Below are 17,489 nucleotides of genomic sequence, written 5' to 3' on the forward strand. Positions count from 1 at the left end.
TACAAGGAGTTGTTTGTTTTTGAATTAATTAAAGCCTAAGAATTGAATGAGAAGTACAATTCTCTACTGTGATTGCCGTAGACTGGATTCTGCTCCCCAGATCTGTTTTCTTTTTTTTTCTGTACAATCAAAGCAGGACCTTTTTGGGCTGCTTATCTCTGTTTGCTCTAGAAAATCCCTGTTCAATTAGCTGCCATGGATATTACTGTGCTCAGATCATGTGATTACCATATGACTACCTGGTTCTTATTAGGATAACCATGCCCACTTTGCTTTTACTTAAATGCCGCTACTTGACTTTTGATAGCCTGAAGTCCTTGAATTTATTTATTTATTTATTTATTTATTTATTTATTTATTTATTTATTTATTTATTAGAGTCTCATTCTGTTGCCCAGGATGGAATGCAGTGGCATGATCATGGCTCACTGTAGCCTCGAACTCCCAGGCTCAAGCAGTCTTCCCCCCTCAGCTTCCTGAGTAGCTGAGACTACAGATGTGTGCCATCATGTCTGCTCTTTTATTTATTCATTTATTAGAGATGGGGTTGCACTATGTTGACCCGCTGGGCTCAAGAAATCCTTCTATATCAGTCTCCCAAAGTGCTAGGACTATAGACGTAAACCACTGCACCCGGCTTTCTATACTCTACATGTCAGCAGGAGTGCAGCCACTCAAAGCGTTACCCCAAAAAGAACTTGATTTGGAGAGACCATAGGTGATAATATAGTTTTGTAGCTACTTTGTAAAGTTCTGCATTCCCACCTGGGCTTATTATTGAGAATTTCATTGCCTTCTGTTTTACCTTAGACAGGTGACTAGATTCAAATTCTCCATATTCCCTTTGGAACCTGTTGCCTACACCTATTTTTGGAAATAATTTCTGTACCAGGTAGGATTTTGGGATGCAATTAGCAAAAATCATCTCTAAGCAAAAAGAGGGATTTATCAAAATGCTATAAAGGGAGCTCATAAAATTGATGGGGACTAGACCATTAAAGGGCCTGCTGGGACCAGGAAGTTCAGAGGGCTGGGTAGGAGGGGTGACAGTGTCTTAAGACAGAGGCAGGGCTGCCAGGGTCCACTGTGGTTCACAGTGTGAGAAGCAGATCTACTCTTAGAAGTGATTATTCTTAGCATGTATTGAATTCTCTTGATAGGGGCAGACTTCTAAACACAAATAGACTTCTCAGCAAACAAACTTAAATGTACATATATCCTTCAAAATATTTGAAGAGTTTAATTAAAAGCCATTTCCACAACCTCTAAAAAGTTTTTATATTCAAAATATCTATCCTAGTAGACAAACACAAGAGAGGAAAAACATGAATAATTTTCCCATTTCCAAGCATGAACATCTTTGAGCCATTTATCAAATTCTCAAGGAAAGAACTGAGTGTAATTGAGACAATAGCTGCATAGACATATGGTAAACAATCAACCTGCACAGTCAGGTCTTGTCTAATGTATCTTAGAATACCTGCAGGACAACATCTTGGTTTAGAATTAGAGACATTAGTTAGGACAAATGTTCTTATTAATTCAGGAACAAAATGGGTTATTTGAAGATTTAAAATCAGACAAACACTTTTGGGAAAATATCTATGAGCTGACTGAAGTTGCCATCCAGTGAAGAGGATAAATATTTGAATTAAGAGTGTTTTAAGAATTCAGATTATGATGGCCCAGCATGGTGGTTCATGCCTGCAATCCCACAACTTTAGGAGGGCAAGATGGGCAGATCACCTGAGGTCAGGAGTTCAAGACCAGCCTGGCCAACATGGTGAAACCCCGTCTCTACTAAAAATACAAAAAATTAGTCAGGTGTGGTGGTGCACACCTGTAATCCCAGCTACTGAGGTAGGAGAGTCGCTTGAAACCGGGAGGCAGAGAATGCAGTGAGCCGAGATTGCGCCATTGCACTCCAGCCTGGGCAACAAGAGCAAAACTCTATCTTAAAAACAAACAAACAAACAAACAAATAAATAAGTAAAATAAAAATTCAGATTGTGGCAGTTAAGTGGAGGATGGTATGAAGGTACAAAGAGGCAAAGAGACAGAAAGTCATAGATGCTACTTATCGTACAGGGAAAAACAATCAACAAAAACCCTAAACAAACAAACATGCAAGAACAATAGACTCCATTTTCTTTCTCTGTTTTTGAAACCATGGAAAAAATATAACCGAGTGGTTGACAATTTCACTTGGTGTGACGTTCCATGTAAACCCTCAGAGGGCTTCTAATTGCAAAAAAAACATTATCCACAAGCAGAGAAAATGGTGAAGAAAACTTAATCAGTGGAATTGTAAAAAAAAAAAAAAAATTGTAAAAAAAAAATCCCTCTCTCCAAAAGGAAAGCCAATTACAGGCTTGCGCCTGTAATCCTTGCACTTTGGGAGGCAGAGGGAGGAGGATGGCTTGAGGCTAAGAGTTTGAGATCAGCCTTGGTAACATAGGGAGACCATGTCTCTACAAAATAATGATAATAATAATAAGCCAGGTGTGGTGACAGGTGCAGGTACTCCCAGCTACGTGGAAGGCTGAGGCAGGGGGATAGCTCAAGCTCAGCAATTTAAGGCTGCAGTGAGCTATGTCAACACCATTGTGTTCATAGCTGTTGCCCAGGGTAGAGGTTTAAGCTGTCTGAAACCTCAGCTTCTTCTAGCCTGGGCCACAGAATGAGACACTGTCTTTAAAAAAAGAAAGAAAGAAAGAAAGAAAGAAAGAAAGAAAGAAAGAAAGAAAGAAAAGAAAGAAAGAAAAAGGACAGCCTTGTCAATTGTGGTTAGGGCAGACAATTATTGAGTGATTGCTTCACTTCACCACAAGGGAAGCAAAAATTTGTGATTTGGATTGGGCTAAGAAAGAATTCTGTGCCTGTCTCTGTCCCTGTCTTTCACTTTGCTTAGGTAACGTCTATTTGTCTTCACAGCCTCAGGGAGGGGAGACCACCTGTTTCTTGCTCCCAGCGGGTGGTCATGGTCTCCAAGGCTGTTTATCCAAGTGATGGTGGTGTTGCTGCCCAGAGCGGTGGTTGGGTAGTGCTGGAAGGATTTGAAAACCCAACGATTATCTTCACATACTTGTAGAAAAGATTTGAGGCCAGTGTAGCCAGAGAGAAAGAAGTGGTTCCCGCTTCTTTCAACAATTCAGACGGTGCTCTATAACCCTGAAAAGTCTTCCTCAGATTTACCCGCTATCAAAAGCAGAAGCTGAATTTGAACGTATCTGTTTCATTCTCTATGTATGTTTCTGTGCTAACTATATAATTTACAGAAGGTGAATTATTTTATTTTGGAACACATTTTTTTTGTTTTGTGTTTTGAGTGAAACAAAATGTCATTTCTCAAACTGCCATGTTTTTCCTTTAGAGGTTTTAGATTTCACGTTTACTTACTGTGGACACTAGGGGTCAGCAAAGAATAGATGTATTTTCCACTAGAGCTCAAACTTCAGCTGCTGCTGCTTTATGCTGCCTAAAGATTCAAAAAGGCCCCACGCGGAGGCTCACACTAGTAATCCCAGCTGTTTGGGAAGCCTAGGCAAGCGGGATCTCTTGAGATCAGGAGTTTGAGACCAGCCTGGCTAACATGGTGAAACCCTGTCTCTAATAAAAATATAAAAATTAGCCAGGCGTGGTGGCGGGCGCCTTTAATCTCAGCTACTTGGGAGGCTGAGGCAGGAAAATCGCTTTAACCTGGGAGGTGGAGGTTGCAATGAGCTGAGAGAGCTTGATTGCACTCTAACCTGGGCAAGAAGACTGAAACTCTGTCTCAAAAAAAAAAAGTGGGGGGTTAAAAAACAAGCCATAGTATATGCACTATGAATATTTAGATATCTATTTTTGATGGAGTCTTTTGAATGATCTTTTTATTGTTTTAACCTACATTCACCATTGGTTCACAATGAAACATCTTTCCCGAAAGCTCAAAAATCAAGGTTGTAAATAATATACTTTTAATACTTATTCCAAAGGTTTTCCTGATAATATCACACAATACGAATAATCATTTGAGGAAAGTCTGAATATAAAATTTACAATCAAATGAATGATAATTAGTAGTCTGCATTCTTTTAACCAAAATAGGCAATTTACTTTTCCTATGCTTACTGTCCCAGCTCCTTTCTCTTCCCTTCCTCCCTTCTCATATTTCTTACTAATAAAAATTATAAGTACAAGATTAGCAATAATTTCCCACAATCTCAGAAAACCCTTGTAAACCAAAGAAAAATAAATTGTAACAAGGTAGAATTAACAAACTTCTTACTGGATTTTAATACCCAGGTTGTGGCACATTTATAAGGGTGTATTTTGTGAATTGCACTTTATTATTAAGTTCTGCTTGCCTACTTATTCCAGTGTGCCATATGCACAAACACACACAATACACATAAACACACACACACATACACACGAATGAACACTGTGTTAAGTTCTTCATTGTTCCATTGCTAGCCAAGGTGAGTTAATCCATTGCCAATTAAATTAACTACTTCAAAATAGCAGCAGGAAGAATATTAAAGGGAAGTAAAAGTGTAAAGAAGAACAATTTTTTAAAAATGAAACAAGTTGAAACTATTCCAGTGAACAAATGGGGAGGTTCCATATTCCCGTGACCCCCTTGTAACCAATGAGGTTAACACTGGTCAAGTTCAGATGAAAGGGTTTCTCTGAAGATAAAATGTACATCTTACTTTATGAAAAGAACTTCAGGACTGAATAAAAAAATCAAAAGCATCTTTTTCCCCTTAAAAAGTACGTATATTTTTTCTTCATTCAATTGTATTAGTTTATACATTTCTAGAGAGCAATCACTCAGTCATTTTATGTTTTGCTTAACATGACACTCCATACACAAGGATCTTTAAGAAAAAAATAAAATTAAAAAAAAAAAGCAACTCTCCTTTATCTAGTAAAAAAAAAAAAAAAGAACAAAAGAAGTCTGCACTCCTCTAAAAGAGAGGATTAATGAAAGAAATATTCTTGAATTTCCAATTATATCTATTGCCCAGTGCAGTCAATCATCTTCAGATTAGAGGGTCTTTACCTGCAGAATCATTTGATAAAGAAATGTCAAGTCACAGTGCAGAGGGAAGATGTCCTAATGAGGTTCTAGTGTTGAGACACTCTGAGCCCAGGGGAGTTCTCCCTGTCAGTCATCTCCAGCTTGCTCTGAACCGGCGCTTTGTGGACTGCAGCTCAGCTCACCCGTCGTGGAGAGGCCATGCGCTCTCACTGCCAGGCAGTTTGGATCAATTGACCTTTAATGATTTTTATTGTTTACACTGCCCTTTAAAGTATCCATCATCTTTTTTTTTAAAACCTCTAGTCTAAGGATCTTTCCAGACCTAGATAGGTAGAATGCTTCTTTGTCCAGGAAAATGAAGACTCTTCTCAGGGTTTGGTGGTGGGAATAAAAGTCGTGGGGTGGAGAAAGTCGTGAAGCCAAGAACAGGGCACGCATTTCTTCCTCTTTTTTCCTTCCTCCCTTCCTTCCTTCCTTCCTTCCTTCCTTCCTTCCTTCTTTCTTTCCAGGCTTTCACTTTGTCTCCCAGGCTGGAGTGTAGTGGTGCGATTTTGGCTCACTCTAAGTTCTACCAAAATCAATTTCTTTTGTATTTGTAGTAGAGACAGGGTTTTACCATGTTGGCCAGGCTGGTCTTGAACTCCTGACCTTGTGATCCGCCCACCTCAGCCTCCCAAAGTGCTGGGATTATTGGTGTCAGCCACCGCGCCCAGCCTTGGGCACCCTTCTTATATGTCATTAAAGCATTCCCAAGTTATAATAAGCATCTAAATATTGATGCTTAAATATTGAATAGGGTAAAACAGAATGATAAGACAAAGATAAAAAGTGGTTCAGGTACTGATTTATTGGGCTGTGGAAGTAAGATGGTGCTTACTGTGGACATTTTGAATAATAAATAGGAAAAGTTAATTATTAGTTAATACACCACTGAAAATAAAAAGGAGTAAGGCTTAGTAGCTGTGGTCAAGACCACTATTCAATAAGAAATGCTGAAGGCGATATGGAAGTGTGGTGTTAGGACATAAAAGGGGAGTGTACATTATTTTTGGCCCTCTTGCCCTTTATGTGGGTGATGCTGAAAGAAAACAATGCCAAATGAAATCTACAGGGAATTGGAGCAAAAAAAAATCACCAGGTGCACTCCACTTTTCCTCACAGAAACACCAAGCAGCAGGCATATGAGGAAGGCAAGTTCGCAATGGCCAAGAACTCGGTGTTAAAGTCCTCAGGAAAAGGATGCTATGAAAAGATTTACATCAATAAAGCCAAGAAGATCAGTAAAAAAGTGTAGAGAAAGAAAAGTCTTCTTCCGCTCCACCGTTCTAAGTTTAGGAACCAAACACAGCTGTTGGAGACGCTCTTTGGGCTAAGGGAGGGAGTAGTTTTGTTGGGAAATGAGAAGCCTTTATAATAGAAATGTCTTAACACGGCTTAGTACTTCTTAGCATACTTATGAGACTCAAAATTGTCTGGTTTACCTTTTCCAACACTATCTTCGGATGTTTACGGAGCTCTCGTCAAAATCATGGCCCCGTAAATAGGAGTCCGCTTGAGGGACTAAGTCCCAATGGAAGACTGTCATGCTTAAGATGGAAAATTAGCATGGAAGGTATAGGCTTGGAGATCAAGAGGTTACACGGATGTAAGAGAAATTACTCCGAAGAAAATAAATAGAAAATAGAATGAGACAGACTGTCTTGCAAAATGCTGGAGGGAAGGGAAATTTGTCGAAAAGTTTCCAGTCAGTTATTTTGTAAAATATATAGACCCCTAAAACAAAACCCATTTCACCTGCTAACTCTGTTTTTTTCCCAAGAATCTATCCTTACTATAATTTGAACAATTACTTAACTAAAAATAATACAGATAAGTATCATGTGCAAACATGTTTCACTGTACTATTTTAATAAAAATTACCAAAAAAAGGTAGGTACTAGAGTGCATAATGCTTTCACAAATAAACATTTATGGTGTTAAAATAATTATGTAGGAAACAAAACTTTGGAAATGTTTAGACATTGGCTGTTGTCCTTAAGTGGTGTGTCCCTAAGTGGGGATTTGAAACATTTAGATTTGTTTCATTTTAATACTGAGCAAAATTAAATCAACCAGCTAGTAAAGTATGGCTAGGTCCCCAGCTCGCAATATTTCCATTCACGATATGAATAGTGCCTCTATCAATTAGGATACAGGCACTATAAAAAGAACCAGTGGGAGATATATATTATCAGATTTATTGCAAACGACTGGCTTACACATTGTGGGGTGTGTTAGACAAGTCTGAAATCTGTAGGGCAAGCCATTCAATTCTTGGGCATGAATTAATGGCTGTCCACTGGCAGAATTTCTTCTCTTTCTGGAAGGCCTCAACCCTGCTCTGAAGGCCTTTCAAACACATCGAATCAACTCCATCCAGGTTTTCTAAGTCAAGTCTGCTTGCGTAAAGTCAAATGACTATGGAGCTTTATCACATCTACAAAATACTTCCATGACAGCAACACCTAGATTAAGTTTGATTGAATAACTGGGGACTAACAGAAAACCTGTCCGTCACAGTTTACTATAGGTCACTTTGGCATTTATACACATGTCCTTAGATTATGCATAATCTCCAAATAAAGACAATAACACAAACATACTTCTGCCATCTATGGAAAACTGTCCCATATACAACCAAAAACATGCTAATCCTTTCCCCAGAAGATGATGTCTCCAAAATTTAAAGATGCTTTATAAGCATTGTGCTTCTTTTTTAGTTGTAGGAAGAGCCAGATGCAACAACTTAACTTCACCTTAGAAGGAATATTTTGATGTGCTCTACACCACTGGACCCTAGAGATTTCACTGAGGTAGAAGGCCGCCGCATTTTTGTAGATTTATTTTTCACCCTTGGACATGAAATAGACTTACAAATATGTCTAGAGTAGTTGCTATTTCCTGCTTTGAAGGTCCAGTGACCATAATGACCTGTCTGTAATGGACCAGTGTGGTATCTTACAGAAGAGAAAGGCAATTAAAAACCCTGTGGACTAAATTTTAGCTGAATTAATTTATGTGGACTAAATACATGGCTGGAGACTTGAGATACCCTTGAGGCAGGATAGTGTAGGTTTATCGGTGGCCTTGCCAGCTAAACAAACTGCTTCTGCTTGTCTCTACTATCAGATACCAACAAAAAAGCATTTGACAGGTCGATGGCTACACACCAGGTACCAAGGGATGTGTTAATTTGCTCAAGCAATTAAATGACATCTGAAACAGTAACTGCAGCTGGAGTCCACCTCATTCTGTTCCTGATAATCTACTGTTACTCTCCATGATCCATCTGCTTTCCACATAGGCAAATAGGCAAGTTGAGTGAGGATGCGGTGGGAATCATTACCTCTGCATCTTTCAAGTCCTTGATGATCGCATTAATGTCTGAATCCATCCAGAAATACAGCATTCGTTTGGGTTTGCTATTTTTCAAAGTAGAGGCGGTTCTATTGGCTTCCTCTTGGTATTTTCTCACTATAATAGCTCTCACTTTAGAGGTCAGTAAACCAATGTGGGAAGTCTGCCAGTTGCTGACTATTTCTATCCAACTATTTATTCTGGAACTGGAGAAATAACTGCAGGATGGGTTTGGTGACCCACTGCGTCACTATAAGATGGATCCAAGTAAAACTCCATTGATCGTCTGACCTCCATAAGCTCTTACACTGACTGGTGGACAAACTCGTGTTTTAGGTCTCCAGAAATTAGTATCAATTCACAGCTGGTGTTCAGTTACTCTCCAAAAGTTTCATTGTTTTATTTTCCTCATTGCACAGTCGCCTTGATAACAAGCCATGAGTTCCTTTGTGGACAGCTGAGAGAAAAAGATTAATAATATTAACAATATATGAAGATTTAACAATATAATGTTTTAACTGTGTAGCAGGCTTTCTCCTCAAATGGACCCAGCCTCCCTTTCATTCAAGGAGTTCTGTGTCTATAAACTGGCTCAAGTTGGGAAACTGATTAAAGAGCTTGGTCTCTCTGTTTTAGTGATTCATGCTAGACTTCCATTCACTAGATACAGATCCCTTCTGCTAATATAGATTAAATTCAAATTTAGTAGACTGCCCATCTATTCCTTTTCTTTCTTTTTCTTTTTTTGAGACAGTCTCACCCTGTCGCCCAGGCTGGAGTGCAGTGATGTGATCTCATCTCACTGCAACCTCCACCTTCTGGGTTCAAACGATTCTCCTGCCTCAACCTCCTGAGTTGCTGGGATTACAGGTGCCCAGCACCACGCCCAGCTATTTTTGTATTTTTAGTAGAGACAGGGTTTCACCATGATGGCCAGGCTGGTCTCAAAGTCCTGATTTTGTGATTGGCTGGCCTTGGTCTCCCAAAGTGCTGGGATTAAAGGTGTAAGCCACTGTGCCTGGCCTTTTTTTTCCTTGGTGAGATAGAGTCTCACTCTGTGGCCCAGGCTGTAGTGCAGTGGTGCTATCTTGGCTCACTGCAACTGCCACCTTCCAGGTTCAAGCTATTCTCCCACCTCAGCTTCCTGAGTAGCTGGGATTATAGGTGCCTACCACCATGCCCGGCTAATTTTTATATTTTCAGTAAAGATGGGTTTTCGTGATGTTGGCCAGGCTGCTCTGGAACTCCTGACCTCAAGTGATTCACCTGCCTCGGCCTCCCAAAGTGCTGAGTTTACAGGCATGAGCCACTGTGCCCAGCTCTATCCCTTTTCTAGGGACATCCAGGATAAACTAGACAATCCCAAAAATCAATGGTGAAACGGATTTTTTTACTATTACCTTGGCTCTGCTGTCCTTTATAGCAGCCATGCACACCTTGTATGAAGCAATGAAGAGCCACCACTTGGCCCCTGCCACCCTGACATACTGTTATATACATTGCACTTAGAGATCCCATTTTTTTTGCGGGGGGAAGCGAGGGATGGAGTCTTGCTCTGTCACCCAGGTGGAGTGCAGTATTATGATCTCAGCTCACTGCGACCTCCACCTCCCCGGTTCAAGCAATTCTTCTTAATCAGCCTTCCACCAGACCCAGCTAATTTTTGTATTTTTAGTAGAGACGGAGTTTCACCATGTTGGCCAGGCTGGTCTTGAACTCCAGACCTCAAGTGATCCACCTGCCCTGGCCTCCCAAAGTGCTGGAATTACAGGTGTGAGCCACCATGCCAGCCTGAGATCCCATTCTGATGATGTCAGTTCCCACGGTACTTTCTGACCTGAAGAGAGACAAGAGAGCTCTTCACGGAGGCTGGGACATCCTTCAGAAGTCGATTTCTCAAAGCTGTGGTGAAAAGTGTGTCTTATGGACCCTATTAGGATAGTTGAGCAGATCTTTCTTATATGATCTTTCAAACACTCCACTTTTCTTAAGCCTCTGGATGCCTTATTATACAAAGTACCAAGGCAGTTCTAACATTCAGCATTATTTGGCTTAGGCCACCTTCAGGTTCATGTTTCTGCTAACCCACCAACCAAACCAAGCCTTTTCTAAGCACTCAAGTTAACCCAAATATTTGATTAGTGGTTCATATCAAGATATTTGGCCAGATTCAACTTTATATTTCTTCCACGACAATCTTACATTCTTACAATGCATTCCCACATGAATTCCCTGGGTTTCTGTCTGTATAATTTGGAAATATCTTGCAGTTCTTTTTTCCTATGACACACCTTCGCACAGCTTACACTTTCTACCTTACCCTTGGGGACCTGCTGAGGCTCGAGTATAATTACAGGTCTAGAAGCAAAGAGGAGCACTGGTAGTGGGTCCTAAGGAGATTCAGCAGTATCTTTCAAGGCAGTTACCTCTGGGAAAGCCATTAGTTTCTTCTGGCTAATCTCCGCAGGCTGGGCTAGAAAGGCTGCTAGAACAGACAGAGAAGACTCAACTTCATTGTGATCTAGCTGTATGTCCCCCTTCAAACTTTCAGGTTCCCATTCCTTCCAAATCAAAGCTCTCTGCTTAACAAAAGATGCCCTGCAATGTTGAGAATCTAAGTTACATTTTAATTTAGCCACTCACAGGGTTAGACTCTGAATTTGGTTTTCAGAAATTCTTGCCCCTGGGTTACAGATGTAAAGGTTTCTTTCAGGGTAGTCAAAGAAGGCTTCAGATTATTTATGTAGAGATTGAACTGAGAATTTGAAACTCTCAGCTTATCCTATTCGTTCCCCACTTTCTTTAGTACAATTAGGAATAACCAGCCAAACCCACTGTACTTTTTAGTGTTACTAAAATGTTCTAAGGTAGAAAATACACAGTAACCCAAATCTCACCTTTCATAGGTAATTGATTAAGAGTACCCAGTGGCTATATTTTTTATATCTCTATTGTTACATGGTGACATGAACTACCAATGCCCTTTTTACCACTGGAATAGATCCATAGGTGTCTTTAAATGTGATCATATTAGGCAACCAATTTTAGAAACCCCAGATCAATGCAGAAAACTCACCATAAGGTTATAAGGTTATAGTCCTCTAGAATCTCTTTCAGTATCAAAATCTGCACCAGTTAGGGTTCTCTAGAGAAACATATATGGTAGGAGATATATATTAAAGCAAATACGTCCTTCTTCACAAGGTGGCAGGGGAGAGAAGAATGAGAGCTGAGCAAAGGGGGAAGCCCTTATAAAATCATCAGATCTTGTGAGAACTTACTATCACAAGAACAGGATGATTTATTTATCTTTACCTAGTCCCTCCTATGACATGTGGGGATTATGGGAACTACAATTGCAGATAAGATTTGGGTGGGGACACAGACAAACCATATTACCAACGTCCTGTAAAATCTATAGGGAAAGCCACTGGGAAAGGCAGACTTGAACTGCTGGGCATGAGTTGAGCTTGTTGTCCACAGGCAGAATTTCTTTTCTTTCTGAAAGTCTCAGTACTGCTCTTAAGGCCTTTTAACACAGTGAATCAGACTACCCAGGTTTTCTAAGTCAAGCTCACTTACAGAAAGGCAACTTATTATGAACTTTCATCCTGTCTATGAATTGCCTTTATAGAACATCCAGATGGGTGTTTAATTGAATAACTGAGGTTTCAGCGTAATCGAGTTAGTAAGTAAAACTTACCACAATAGTGCTTATTAGAAATGGTGCTGCCTGAACACATGCAAGGGGATCTGACCATCTTTCTGTCATATCCTGAGAACATGGATGAGAAAACTGGGAAGCTAAGAGAATGTAAGGACAGTGATGGTGACATATTGAACCGAAGGTGATACTACATGATCCCTGTTTCTGGCATGCACACTGTTTTTGTCCCCTCTTCTTCACTGTGGGTAGGACCTGTGACTTGCCTCTAACCAACAGAATATGACAAAGGTAACAGGATGTTACATGATGTCATGTAAGACTCTATATTACCAGCTGACTCGGTCTAGAATCTGGGTCTGTTCACAGGCTTTGAAAAACAAGCTGCCATGAATCCTACAGTTACAAAGAAATGAACTCTGTTAACTTGAGTGAGCTTAAAACTAGATTCTTCCCCAGTCAAGCCTCCAGATGAGAATCCAACCCTGGCTGGCACCTGGATTACAGCTTACAAAGGACCCAGCTAAGGCCATGTCTGGGCTTTAAATCCACAGGAACTGTGAGGTAACTAATGTGTGTTATTTCAAGCCATTAAGTTGTGGTAATTTGTTACACAGCAGTAGAAAGCTAATACGGTATTGTTTGAGTCCTGTCCTGCCTGGTTCCATGCCTTGTCCTTTCTCTGCTAAGCTTTATGGTTCTAAGTGGAGTCCAGCTATACTGTACAGCTTTAGATGAAGGCACTCAGGGTCAGATGCAGGCAGCCAAGGACACAGTGTCTGTTATCAGCAGAGTGCTGAATTGGAAATTCTCTTCCGCTGAAAATTTAGGGAAACTAACTGAGGGATTTGTGACAAACTTGAAAGCAGAAGTTAAAGTGGTTCTGCAGAAGCAGTTGCTGTTAATGGTGTTAAAAATGACCAGAAGGCAGAGAAAAGTCAAGATAAATAATCTTGTTTCACAGCATAGAGACCTTTGGAAAATGAGATAAGAATAGTTTCTATGGACAAAAGGAATATAAGTTAGATTACATCAGGGAGAAAATGATGAGGTGTTCAGTTTAATGTTTATAAGAATGCAGACATTTGAAATCTTAGGAAACTGTTACTGGAGACTTAATATGGCTTTTACTTGTAAATCATGACTTTTTATAAAACAGTATATTAGGAAATACGATGACAATTATGACTACATAAATTCTTTTCATTGAACTGAAGCCCATGGGGATATTGCACAATTTGAAGAAGAAAGTGTCCTGTAAAATGTAGCACATATACACCATGGAATATTATGCAGCCATCAAAAATGATGAGTTTGCGTCCTTTGTAGGGACATGGATGAACCTGGAAACCATCATTCTCAGCAAACTGACACAAGAACAGAAAATCAAACACCACATGTTCTTACTCATAGGAGGGTGTTGAACAATGAGAACACATGGACACAGGGAAGGGAGCACTACACACTGGGGTCTGTTGGGGGGAAATAGGGGAGGGACAGCAGGGGTTGGGGAGTTGGGGAGAGATAGCATGGGGAGAAATGCCAGATATAGGTGAAGGGGAGGAAGGCAGCAAATCACACTGCCATGTATGCACCTCTGCAACAATCTTGCATGTTCTTCACATGTACCCCAAAACCTAAAATGCAATAAAAAAAAAAGTGTCCTGTTCTTCTTAAGAAGCCTCCAATAGATGCAGCAAAACTTACTCCTACTCACTTGCAAGTTTCCAGAATTAGATGGGAAATGTAAGCAGCAGAGATATGGGGTTAGGGACCTGGGAACACCTTCAGATGGGCACTAGGTGCCACAGGGTTCTTGTCATTTGGCACAGACACACTATCATCGTTTCAGCAGTGTGGGAAGACCTGTTCTAACATGGAGCATCTGGGAGTGAGGTGTGGAAACCCCCACTCCTAGGACCAGAAAAACCAGTGTGAAACTCCACGTGAACCACTGGTACAAACTCACAAAGATCGCAGCCATTAAAAAAAAAAAAAAATGTCATCTTGATGTCAATGGCAAAACAGCGAGGATATTTACCTTTTAAACCTTCTTCAAATTGGTAACTTTCACGTTCTTCTTGACATGGGCTAAAACTTACCCAGTGGGCATTATTAAAAACTAACTGCCTAATCCTAATGTTTTCAAAATGGGTAGAGTTGCCCCATCAATAGAAATGGTTTAAAGGATTTAAAAGTAAATGGGAAAGTATTATGTATTAATGTGTCCAAGAGTAAGAAAGAAAGGTTAATTGCGCATTCAGAGGGAATCTAGTAGAAGAGAACCTAGGAAGCAAAATTGAGGCAGCTTTTTTTTGGTTTTAAAGAAATGATAGCTTTATTTATACACATTTTTAGATAGCCAAACTGATGGTAAACATTTAGATTTTCCTTTTCAGTTTCAGGGGGACTTGTGCAGGTTTGCTATATTGAAGCAACTTTTATCCTCTAGTAACCTGTGACTATGAGTCTACTTTTGTGAATTGTTTTAAGTGCTATATCACTGATACTATTAATGGCACAGTATATAACTTTGTCTTGAAATAAGATTCTGAATAGTTGGGTAGAAAAAACGAAGTCATTGAAATACTTTAACCAGCTTATTTCACTTATGTTTTTCTTTTAATATATGCATAAAGTACTATATGATAAAATCCATGTCTAAACTTAAATGATACATTTCAATAAATATAATTAAAGTTTCAAAATAATAAGGAAATGTTTTTCCTTAATGCATAGCTGGTTTTCTTCTTTGTAGTACAGAAAATAATGTTACCCCTGTAAATAGATTATGTCTTCAATTTGATGAATCAAATAAGTCTGGTACTTAGAATTTTTCTTAGCATGAAGTAACAGAAATCTCTTTTTGTAGGAAGCAAACTAACTAAGGTTCAGGAGATTCACTTGTGTCTCCTCATAGAGATCTGTTTGATATAGGCAACCAGGACTGTATGAGAGGCTGGAAAAGTGTCTATCAGTACTACTTACCTGTAGTAAAACTTTTTTAAAGCTCATTTATGATTGCACAACCTGAATAACCACACATGGCTGGGCCTGGGAAAGGCAGAAAGGCAGATGAGTGAGTATTTGCCTGAACCAAGTGATACAGGACACAGTGCACTTGGAGGAGGAGGAGGAGGATGGAATGAAAACCAGAAGGCAGTTGTAAAAGCAAGTAGAACTCTGGGGTTTAATCAGCAGCATGTACTATAAGGTCATGAACAAATTTGATCCAATTCACTGGTCAATATCCTACTATTCTAACAGGGATTCTATTGACACTTTGGGTGGTGACATCTTCATGGAATTGCTGATGTCTCATTCTAACGTTTGCAACTGGGTCACTTGGCACGAAGTTCCTTCCAAATGTAGACTACAGTTCCTATCTGGTTCAATGACTAGGGTTCAGATGAAGTGTCTTGCTGTCAATCACATATACACCTTGGTGCAACTTTATTGTCTTTGCCTGGAATGCCATTTCTTGCTCTTAAATCTCAAATAGATCCCTTAATTGGGTTCCTAAGACCAAATGACAGAGTTTTTCACTTACTACATACATGCTGCAAATATTTTCTCCCAGTTTGCTATCATTTATGTATTTCTGAAATGCAAAATATGTATTTAAACATCATTTAATTTTTAACATAGTTATACATAACATAGAATACATATAAGATATAGAAAACACGTATTTATGTAGTTAATATATTGTTATCTTTTATCACATATAGATTTGATAAATGAATACAGCCTTTCCTTATCTCTGCTGGGTTATGGAAAAACTCCTTCCATGTGTTCTTTTAGTACTTCTATGTTTTCATTTGTAACATTTATTTCTCAGATCAGTTGGAATTTCTTATTTTGAATGGTGCAAGTTAAGGATCCAATTTTCTGTTTTTTTCAAATTTTTGCTTGTTTGTTTTAAAGTCAGGCTCACCCTCTGTCACCCAGGCTGGTGTACAGTAACAAAATCATAGCTCGCTGCAGCCTTGAACCCTGGGGGCTCAACTGATCCTCCTACCTCAGCCTCCTGAATTGTTAAGACTATAGTTGTATACAACAATGCCCAACTATTTGTTTGTTTGTGGAGATGGGGTAGGCTGTTGGCAGGGGAAGGTCTTGCTATACTGCCCAGGCTTGTCTCGTACTCCTGGGCTCAAGCAATCCTTCTGCCTCAGGCTCCCAACGTGCTGAGGCTATAAGCATGAACTACTGCCCCTGTCCTCAAATGGCATTTTTTTTAAAAAAAAAATTTTGCCCCAGTAATTTAAGACACCATCATCATCATACATTGCATTTCCATTTTTTCTTAGATCAGTTCCTGGACTCTGTATTCAATTCCACTGGCCCATCAGTCTATTCAGGTGCCAGCACCACACTGCTTTAGTTATAGAGGCTTCAAAGTCTATTTTCATATCTGATAGGGTTTCACTTCCTTATGGTTTTCCTTTTTCAATGTTGTCATAACTATCCTAGCACTTTATTTTTTCATTTGATTTTGGTATTGACTGATCTAGCTCCATAAAAATGCCTGTCATTTATTTTTGATCATGTTAGGTTTATAAATCAACTGAGGAAGAACTGATATACTAATGACGAGTTGAATCATCCTATCCCAAAGAGCAAAAAGTGTCTTTGTGTTTATTCAAGTCTTCTTCAGGAGTCTTTTAAAGTTTTCCTTATAGAGGTTTTGCAAGTTTCTTGTTAAGTTTATTCTTAACTATTTTGTATTTTATTTTCTTGCTGGAAATAGGGCTCTCTCATACATTATATCTTCTAACTGATTATTTTTTGTGTTGAAGACTACTGTTTCCTGTATGTTAATTTGACAATCCACTTTATTACTTAATTGTTGTTGAGTCTACTTTAATTCTGTTTGCAAATGTACTATCTTTCTATAATATTTTGAGTTAAATGAACTTTTGGAGGATAGCCTGACCTCAAAAACACCACTGTTCTTCAGGAAAAACACATTGTGACTTCCTAACAGCCAAGCTACAAAGAAACTTTTAGAACACAACCCACACATAAAAATAATTGTTTTAATATTCTAGCTATGTATATAAAGAAATGTAAAGACATCATATCCTATTTATTTATTTGCTTATTTACTGGAGAGGGGGGTCTCACTCTGTTGCCCAAGATGAAGTGCAATGGCACGTATTAACTCACTGCAGCCTCCATCTCCTGGTCTCAAGTGATCCTCTCACCTTAGCCTCTTGAGTTGGGACCACAGGCACACACTGGATTTTAAAAATAGAGATGAGGTCTTGCTATGTTGCCCAGGCTGGTCTCAAACTCCTGCCCTGCGTGATCTACCTGCCCCAGCCTCCCAAAGTGCTGGGATTACAGGTGTGAGCCACTGTGGCTAGCCTAAGAACACTGTATGCCATTTTTTAA

General features: G+C 39.4%; 1 long non-coding RNA gene across 1 annotated transcript in view; it reads left to right on the plus strand.

Moving 5' to 3' along the window:
- Window positions 1–17,489, plus strand: part of LOC135278010 (uncharacterized) — a 45,138-nt gene that overhangs the window by 23,056 nt on the left and 4,593 nt on the right. The window contains exon 2 of the long non-coding RNA XR_010345531.1: window positions 12,459–12,653. This is a non-coding gene — a long non-coding RNA (uncharacterized LOC135278010). The remainder of the gene's footprint in view (window positions 1–12,458; window positions 12,654–17,489) is intronic.

This window comes from Aotus nancymaae, unplaced genomic scaffold, assembly GCF_030222135.1.
Source record: "Aotus nancymaae isolate 86718 unplaced genomic scaffold, 86718_ANA_hifiasm-v0.15.2.pri h1tg000036l, whole genome shotgun sequence".
Taxonomy (NCBI): Eukaryota; Metazoa; Chordata; class Mammalia; order Primates; family Aotidae; genus Aotus; species Aotus nancymaae.